Source organism: Lygodium microphyllum, chromosome 11 (assembly GCF_053477565.2).
Source record: "Lygodium microphyllum isolate KBCC chromosome 11, Lygodium_microphyllum_v1.1.10, whole genome shotgun sequence".
NCBI lineage: Eukaryota > Viridiplantae > Streptophyta > Polypodiopsida > Schizaeales > Lygodiaceae > Lygodium > Lygodium microphyllum.
This window is the reverse complement of record NC_141145.1, coordinates 57,737,280-57,747,149: the sequence shown is the minus strand read 5'-3', so window position 1 is coordinate 57,747,149 and position 9,870 is coordinate 57,737,280.

Here is a 9,870-nt window from a genome sequence, read left to right as displayed (position 1 = left end):
ATGAAGATGGAGATAGCACGACTACAACAAATGGTGAGGAGACCAACGCATCCACACGTCCAATGTGTGTATGATGGAAAACACCTACCAGCTGAGTGTTAGGACCCTAGGTCCTGACCTTGTGCCAATTAATGTAGGTTCAATCACAATGCCATGCATTGTAGACTACCTAGATGACTCCTACACTCACAACCCTACAACCAGCCTTACCTAGGGAATATGCCGCCAAATTTCTTTAGAAGGGGAGCCCCATATTAGGTCTCCAAGCACCTAATGATGTTAAACTGACCATTCCTAGGATGGAGATTAATCCCATAGGTATAACCAAGCTGCATGGACCTTTTGTAACCCATCCACCGAGCAACACTCCAATGCACTATGTGGAAGAGTCGAGTGATGATGAGCCTTATGCGAACCCTTACCTCTCGTACAATGAAGAAGGAAATCCAATCCTCATAGATTACTAACAAGTACTCATGATGGTGCTAGGTAGAGGTATAGGCAAAGGCTTAGGAGGGTAGACCCAAGAGTCGATCTCATGTTGGATTTGCGGTCACCCAGGACATATCTCCTCATGCTACATTGAATGAAAGCAAGCCAATCGAGAAAATGCCAATCTTAGGTGCCCAAAGTGTGGAATCACTCACTTGTTTGCCAAATTTCCTAGACAAAAGCCATCCTCTAGTGCAATGAACAAGCCATCAGTACCATTGGGACTGTTTGGAGTTGAGATATTTGATGGAGAGCACACACCTATCCAGTTACACGTCATGACTAAGCAGGTTGGCATATCATTGCTTGGACCTATCAATCTAGATGCATCCTTGATAGGAAAAAGGAGCTGTAGGCAAAGGAAGAAGAGAACGGAGGCAAGGTCATGCTTAAAGCAAAGAGTGTTATGACACAACCCATAGGAAAGAAAGTCACCAACGTAGAGGCAAAGACATCCATTCCAAGGACTGTTGAGAAGGGGAGTGCCAGGATGGGGAGTACCCCAACTCAAAACACCAATTTGAAGCCATAGAGAAGGACAAGGAGTGGGTGAAAGAGGCCGAAGAGCACCTTAAGAAAATTGAGCCCATGTTGGAGAACGAGATCGATGATCTCTCAAGCGTAAGCACACAAGCTTTGCCTCCACAACCAAAGTCGAAAGACACTCCTATACCACAAGCAGTGTTGCTTAGACGGAGTTTAAATGCTACAGACTAGCAAACCACTCAAGGTCATTGACCAAGGAAAACATGACTAGAAGAAGAGCAAGCAGCTAGCAATCTTCTTACAACTCTAGTGACTACCCCAGTGACTCTAAGCTTAGGAGATCTACTTAGGTAGCATCCAACACTATGGGAAGAATTGAAGTAGTGGCTTGAACGACAACTGGAGCAAGGGACACCTAACCTACACGATTGTGACGCAATAACTCAGATACTTGGTCTCATGCTACACTCAGTGCCCAAGTTCTTACACATTAATGCTTTTTGGAAGGGCATAGAGATGCATGTAGTCCTACCGGTCCTAGCATTAGGAGATGCCACATGAAAAGGGATCGTAGACACGGGGGTAGGAGTTAGTGTGCTTAGCCATGCAGCACTCCAGGCTTGGGGTAACCTACCTATCGAGAATGCTAGGTTTAATGTTACACTAGCCAATGGAATGATGGTAAGGCCATCTGAAGTGTTGAAGAACTAGCCGTCTATGAGCTTCATTGTCATGAAGGGAGTGAACTATGATATTTTGCTAGGCCGACCCTAGATGAGGAATGCGCGAGTCATAGAGGACTACGGAAACAATTTAATCTTCTTATGTAACCGAACAGAAGCGGTAAGGGTAGAGATGGACACCTGGAAGACCACTTCAGTCAACTTAGATGCCATCTCAGCCATGCTAAAGGGTGATGCCCAAGTTAGAAAATCATACTACAGACCACTCACCAAGTATATCCCTTGTCTTGAGGATGAGCAAGATTGGATGCATGTACTAGCCATGATTGATCTGCGATTCTTGAGCGAGTCGCTAAGGAAATTGGTAAGCCTTGTGATATGCCCTCAGCACTAGTTTGCATGATGGCTAGGAGCTCGCATAGACAACCAAACCTTGTCAATGTACTAGTGGCCACTTGAGAAATGATAAATGATGTATGCTCCAAGAAGAGATCCTAAATCCCATATGCACAATGGAGAAAAATGGAACCATCATGAGTCTATAAAGTGATGCACCTTCTTATCATTCAATGATTGAATACAACTGTACTTTGTCCTTTCAGTCATAATCAGTTTCATCTTCAAGATTGTGTTTATGAGTCCAAGGTTCTATATTGGAACCTAATTCACTTGAGTAACAGTTGGTCTATCTAATCTGTCATCATGAACATTGTCTTTGTCTTTGTGTTCCATCCACCATAGCCATACCCTAGATCCATGCAGTTTCACATGGTATCAGAGCTCAGTTGAGTATGACAGAGCTCCATACACTGTTTTCCTAGTCTCTCTTTACCTTTGGTCATCTCTGTTCAGTTTACATTCAGCTCATGACTCCATTTTTTCAACTTCAACTTCATCTTGACCTTCGTGAGACTGCCATAGCTAGACTACAGCTACCCTGCTTTGAGCTCTTGGATCTTCCTCCACAAGCCCAATCTCATAAAAAATCCTTCTAAAGAAGTGTTCCATGACTCAATAAGGATCTTTGTGTCACTTTATAGTAGAGCATTGGGACTCAGCTGCCTTGCATTGCATAAAGTATTGCTTGTTGTCCATGTGTGTGCCTACTACAGACTATCATACCTACTGACCTTGGAGGAGGTAGTGTGAGCAAACCAAGTCATTCTAGGCTTTGCATCCTTCTGGAGACTTCCTTTTCACATCAAGGCGCACCCTCTTAACACCTGAAAGCCTGACATAACAGACAATAGTGGCTAGCATTGATATTTTCTTCAGATCTGATGCATTTTGTGCTGAGCAGCAATTCATGCATCATCTCGACCTGCACACCCGATGCAATCTCTGCTACCACCATAGGGCTTTGGTAGCACCCAAGTGGGCTAACCTCACCAAAGAGGGTTTCCTAGAATTCTTCCTTTGCTTCTCACACAGAGAAAAACCCTAATTGTCTCTCTATTGGCAGCCCTAGCTAGAAAACTGAAAGCTTGACTTTCTCTTATCATCAACAATGATTTTAATAATTGAGCCACACTCTTTCGACCTCACTACAAATCTAGAAGTTCTCGAATAAGTTTAGAAGTCAGCCAGAAAGTTCGTGAGAAATTGTTGACATTCAACAATAAGCTCAGGCATAGTATCGATTGATACTTAACTAGTGTTATTTGGCACTAATCTACTTGTGTTCTTGGGCAACTCACTTTTTGGTATTACCTCAACAATTTGAATCTGATCAACATGGTAGAACTTGAACAAATATCCTAGTTTAATGGAGAAGGCTTTCATGCGTGGAAGGAGAATACCATGTACCACCTTATGCAGGAGGACTTGTGGGACTTGTTTGAGGATGATGAAAATAGCAAGAAGGAAGATGATGAAGAGGGTTCATTGAAGAAGACCAGCTCAAGACAAAGGAGTGGAAAAAGATGAACAACAAGTATCTAGGCATCATTGCTTGGGAACTATCTGATGATGTATTGCACCATATCTCTGGCATCACAGATGCTAAAAATACTTGGGATGAGCTTGATAAGATCTTTGGAAGTCAATCCAATAACTCTAAGATCAAGTTGTTAATCCAGTTCTATAAGCTTGGCATAAAAAACAACACTTCAATGACTATGCATATTAACAAATCCAAAAGTATAAAAACTCAACTTGCCACTTTGAAGAAAACAATAGATGAAGATGAAGCCATTGCTATACTCCTTGCTAGTGTAAACTAGGATCCTTATGAAAATCTTGTCTCTACTCTCAGCAATGTACCTAATTTGTCACGTAAAGATATTGAGACTCTCTTCTTGATGAAGAGAATAAACAAAAGAACAAGAATGCAAAAGATGGTGTCCCATAATCTAGGGAAAATCTATAATATACCAAAGGAGTTGCTGAAGCAAAAGGCCGAGGCCAAGGATTCAACTCCGACAACAAAGATTGGATGACATGCCACTATTATAGTAAGATTGGCCATATAACCAGTGAATGTCTTCATCGTAAAAAAGCATAACAGGTGTAGAATGGTAACCACCAAAATCAGTTTATGAATGAAAGAGAAGAATAAGAAGATGGTTCTGCTATCAACAACAAATCTAACATATTGTTTTGAAGATCTTATGCTTTCCCATAGTAGATTTTTTGTCCCTTGGTGTATTTTCTTTATAAAAGAAACCCTTGCCAAAGATGTAAAGTTTCGAGCTTTAACTTGATTAGGCTTCCTATGAGCCAGTCTCCTAGGCCATGTCATCATGTAGGGGGGGCAAAAGCTAGCAAGTGTAGAAACTCATCATTTGAGGGGGGTGTTGACAAATGACAAATGATGTATGCTCCAAGAAGAGATATCTTGAATCCCATATGCACAGTGGAGAAAAACATCATGAGCCTATAATGTGATGTACCTTCTTATCATTCAATGATTGAATACAACTGTACTTTGTTCTTTCAGTCATAGTTAGTGTCATACTCAAGATTGTATTTATGAGTCCAAGCTTCCATCTTGGAATATAATTCACTTGACTAATAGTTGGTCTATCTAATCTATGTCATCATGAACATTGTCTTTGTGTTCCATCTGCCATAGCCATGCTCTAGATCCATGCATTTTCACATCACTATTGGGAAATTGAAGATGAAGATGAGGAGGTTGTAGCTCGGGCCTACCTACGTATGACTATCACTACTAAGTAAACACATACATTTGATGTATTAATCGATGAGGGTGTTGATTTTAATATCTTGACTCACGATCATTGGATTCAAATTGGTAGACCACAGTTACATCCCACTAACACCAAACTCAGTCCATATGGGGGCCAATCATATGCACTTCTGGGAAAGTGCAAGGTTGCTATATCTATCGAGTCTCAAAGCCTACCCATGATCTTTAATGTGTTGCCAATTAATATGACGAATACAATTATGGAATCATTGTTAGGATATATATTTAAGAAGTAATCAATGTGCAATGTCGACTCTACCAGTCACTCACATTCATGTATCTATTGACAACGTACGAATAATCACGGCTTTCAACAAGGGCAATGTAGCTCCATCAAAGCCTATAAAGCCACTACTAGAGAAAAACCCACCTCCCAACCTAAGGAGGGGGGTCATAACTCATCACAACTTGCCAAACCTCAAAGCCAACAAACCGCTAAAGTAAAATCTCAGACCCATGAATCAGAGTTCAAATGGGTGCCTAAGCACAAAGGCATACCTCCTAGAAGCAAACACACACAACCTTGCAATGCTAGAAACTCACATCCAAGAGCTAGGAGGCCATAAAATAGGTGATACAGATGAAGACAAATGGTCAAGCCGTGATGGGTTCCCAAAACCTTATTGCAAGCTTAAGGCTACTACAAGGGTAATACCTGGATTTGGGTACCTAAAGCCAAAATGGCCAAGGACCCTACTCAAGTGCTACCCTCAAACCCATCCATGCAAGCTCGAATAGTTGTAAAGGAAGCAAGGCCCCAAGAGACCCTCATACCCAAGCCTACAAAGCCCAGAGCTACTAAACCTATAGAGCCTAAGATCCTTAAGCCATCGGAACCACAATAAGTCCATCGACCAAAATTGCAGTCGACTCCTTTTGACTCGACCACCCTGAACAAGCCTAGTAACCCAGCTACTTCTCAAGCTAAGTGTAGCATATCCTCCAAGCCACGAGCCCAACGCATGGTTCATAAGGATGCCAGTACTCCTAAGGGCCCACCTGAGGGTCTCGGCTACTAGAAACTCCCTTGTCTAGCTCATCTCAACCCTACCCACAAACAACAGGTCTTAAGCCATCCTATGAACAACGATCAATCCTCACATTGGCTAAAGACCTAGCTAAAAACACAGGATATGACCTGGTCACTTACATCAAGCGGTTAGATGCCACTTTTTCCCTAGTTGTTAAGAGATATGAGTGCTTAGACCTAGGCCTACTTGATCCATGCTTAGTGTCGGATGTCCACTCCATGCCATGCACCTTTGGAGGAATGTGAATTTGTGATGGTAAAAACCCCCATAGTCGTGGAGAAATTGATCACCAATGCTGAGATATCTCAAGACCAAGCCCTTAAACAATGGGTGATCACCTCCTATAGCAAGAGTAGAGTTACTGCACGAGCCAAAAGTGATGAAAAAGGACCAACCATGGCATCAACGTCCAAGACATTCTGGATCTAGAAGTGAGGCTTTAGGCAAAAGTCATCCACTCCATGTTCTCTAGCCAAAGGTATAATTCGCTCATGCAAAAAATTAGTGAGCCCACGTTGGAGAGCTTGGCAGCTCATTCATTCAATGAGATTGATTGGAATGGGTATGTGAGAAAGACTATCAACTAATTAGCCAAGGCACTAGCCCTAGGGAGCAAACCGGCTGGTAGAGAATCCCCAGCATCAAAGGTAGGAACTAAATAAAATAAACCATCATTGAAAGCTTCATTCATTGGATATGATGGTGTATTGATTGCTCTTATCCAAGAGGTGGTGAAAGATGCATAGAATGTAGAAGGAGAAGGAGTTGAAACAGGTTGCCTCCCCACCATGAACGAGAGCAATCCAGTGAAAGAATAGTAAGTGACAAAGAGGAGAAAAAGGAAACACAATCTAGCTGTGGAATGGCTAAGAAAGCAAAGAAAAAGACTGCATAGGCGAAGCAAGAAGAAGAAAGTAGGAAAAAGGAGAAGGCAGACTTACAACATCCAAGAAAGAATCTAAGAAAGTGGAGGAAGAAAGAAATAAGAAGAAAAATGAGGAGTTAGAGAGGTTAAAAGAAGAATCAAAGAGAACTGAGCAGGAGAGAAGGAGGATGGTAGCTCAAAGAGAGAAAGATCTGAGAACGAAGGAAGAAGAGGACATCGCGCTAGGAATGCTCATGTCAATAGAACAACAGTGTAAATTAGACATGCTGGGTGCCATGAGCTCACCACAAGAAGAAGGTCCAAGCTCAATTGCCCAAGTTCCAAAGATCACACAGCCTCTAGTGAAAGAAGGCAAGGGCAAGGGCCTAATGCATCCCGTCCCTACTCTCCTAGTGCCCACCACCACCCCTAAAACCACAACGACTCAAGGCTCCATGCCTAAAATGGATGCCAAAAATGTCTTGGCCTAGGTGCAATTCTTGGTGAATAAGGAAATGGACCAAGGGGTAGGTGAAAGAACCCTTGTGAATGGAGCTAAGACCAATTGTTGTAGATGTGGAGTCAAGACAGGATCCCAAAAGGCCAAAAAAAGAAGCATCTATGACCACGACCCACACCACACTACCATCACTATAAACTACGATCAATATGTACAAGAGATCTTGTCACAGCTCTAAAGGGCCAAAGAAGAAAAGAAAGTCCTCGTTGTGGAGTTGGAGGCCGCAAAGGAGGCCATGGCAACCTTTTGGCTAGAGAAGACACGCCAAGTAGGAAGCTATCATAAAGAAATAAGTGAGCTAAAAGAGCAGCTCAAAGCTAAGGAAGGAGAAGAAGGAAAGTGGGAAGCAAGGCTAGCTGAGGAGAAATAGAACCTCATAAGGATGCAACAACATATCGATGACCTAGCAAAGTTGTATGAAGAATTGCAAGGAGATATGAAAACTGTACTGAATGCCACGGAGGAGCTAGAGGCAGTAAGAGAAGAGCAGGTATGAAGATATCAAGAAGAAATAGAAAACTTGGAGAAGGAGACTGGCCTAGAGTTGGAGGAACAAGAGAGACAGGAAAGGGAAATCGAATGCTTGAAGAAAGAGAAAGAAAAAGAAATCGAAGAAGCAGCCCAAGGGCTACAGGAGGAGCTAGAGAACCTAGAGGAAGAGGTGGAAGAGATAAAAACCATGGCTAAATCTAAAAGACAGAGCCATGAAGGAAGGAAAAAATCCCATGCTTAGAAGAATGAAGATCTATATAAGAGGCTATCAGAAATTTCCATGCAACTCTCTGTGGCCCAACAAGCCATGAAGATAGCCGAGGAGCAACTGAACCATTAAACAAGGAAAAAACACACGTGCTAGAAGTATTGAATGAACAACAATAGGTGGTAATGATGTTGTCTCAATGCATGGAAAAGGGCAAGGAGGAATTGGAAGAGAGAACCAAACGGTGGGAAGAGCACAACTTCGAATGGGTACGAGGACTTGGCCATAGCAGAATGTGAGCAGGTGTTGACAGAGGCGAGAACACCGAAGCCACAAAAGCAAGTTTAGATGATGCGCAATGGCAAGCCTTCTTAAGCACAATGCTCCATGTAATGCAAGTAGAAAACAAGGATTCCTTGGAGAGGATGCGAAGGAAGTTAGAGATGACCACCATAGCCCTAAAGTACGGCCTGCAAGAGCGTGCTCTTCCAACCAGCATCTGCCTAATGAGATAAGAATAATGCTAGTATTTGAGGCAAGCTGGCCTCTCCACAGATGATCTCAGTAGGAGTACTAGCATCTACCCCTAGCTCCAACCCCACAAGAGCAACCACCAAGCGGAAGGGCTGGACTTCAAACAAGAGCTAGAAGAAGAGCAACATGTATAAGAGCTTAGCCTACCATTGCCAAAAGCACCTCAAAAGATCCAAAAGGTAGCCATGATGCCATGATGCATATTCCACAATGGATTCTGTGAGGTTTTGCGATGGATTCCGTAAAATTATATTTATTTTTGGGTCTTGTACACAAGGTGGACTCCTTGTGCAAAAAGTTGATAGGGATGCATGTCCTTTTCGAGCGTCACGTTAATTTAATGTGCAAGCGGGTGATTCCATAGTGGGTGATTTTACAAATACATATTTAAATTAATGTACGGTTATGAGTTTAGAGTGCACACTCATATTAAATTAAGGTTAGGACAAAGTTCTGACCTATTTATTTATTTAGTAGTTGAAGACTGCTAGGTATTCACTTTTGTATGTTTAATTTTATTATTTTTTGACAATTGTGAATGCTTCAATTGATGTGTAGAGCAGGCAACGGTGGTGCTGGGAAGCACTGGGCGATAGCGTGTATCCAAGTTATTTAGAAGAAATTATCATTTTTTATGGGCGCGCGTATTAGGCATGGCACTAATATTTATTTAGACATGCTTATTTATTAAAGTGCTTGATATATATTTATTATTTTGTATGCACATGGACAGACGATTTAAATATTCATTATTGGACATTGTATTTGGGCACTCCTCCTTGACTTTTGGGCCGCCCAACTGCTTTATTATTTATTTGGACAAAAGCAAACAAAAAATCTTATAAAGCATGTTAATTGTAAAATTGGGCTATTTTTGAGCTTGGAGATGAATAAATTATTAAATACATGCTTCGTAGAGCGCTCACATAAGGCATAGGGAGAGATTGTACCCAATTGGTATTTTTTCCTCATGTCGTGCAAGTCTATTCTATTGAATTTTGAGCTTAAAGTAGAGTTCTTTGTTCTTGGGGACCTTCCGACACTCGCTACGTATGCATATAACATTCGATTTGCGCCCTAGTGGTATCAGAGCGAAGCTAAGATCGAGGGCTTCCAATGCTTACCATCTCACACGAAGACAAAGCTCCTGGAATGAACATGATCTATAATTAGTCTCACGACAATCCCTCAATATCAGTATATTCCTAGCAGTGAAGAACCCATGCTGTCCTGTTGGATCGCGAAAAGGACCAGTCTCTGACGGTGTCAAGCGTTCTTGTGAAAATTGAAAACCCCTAGCCAAATTGTAGTTAGGTTTGATTTCTGCTAACTAAGTTGTTCGCGTGAC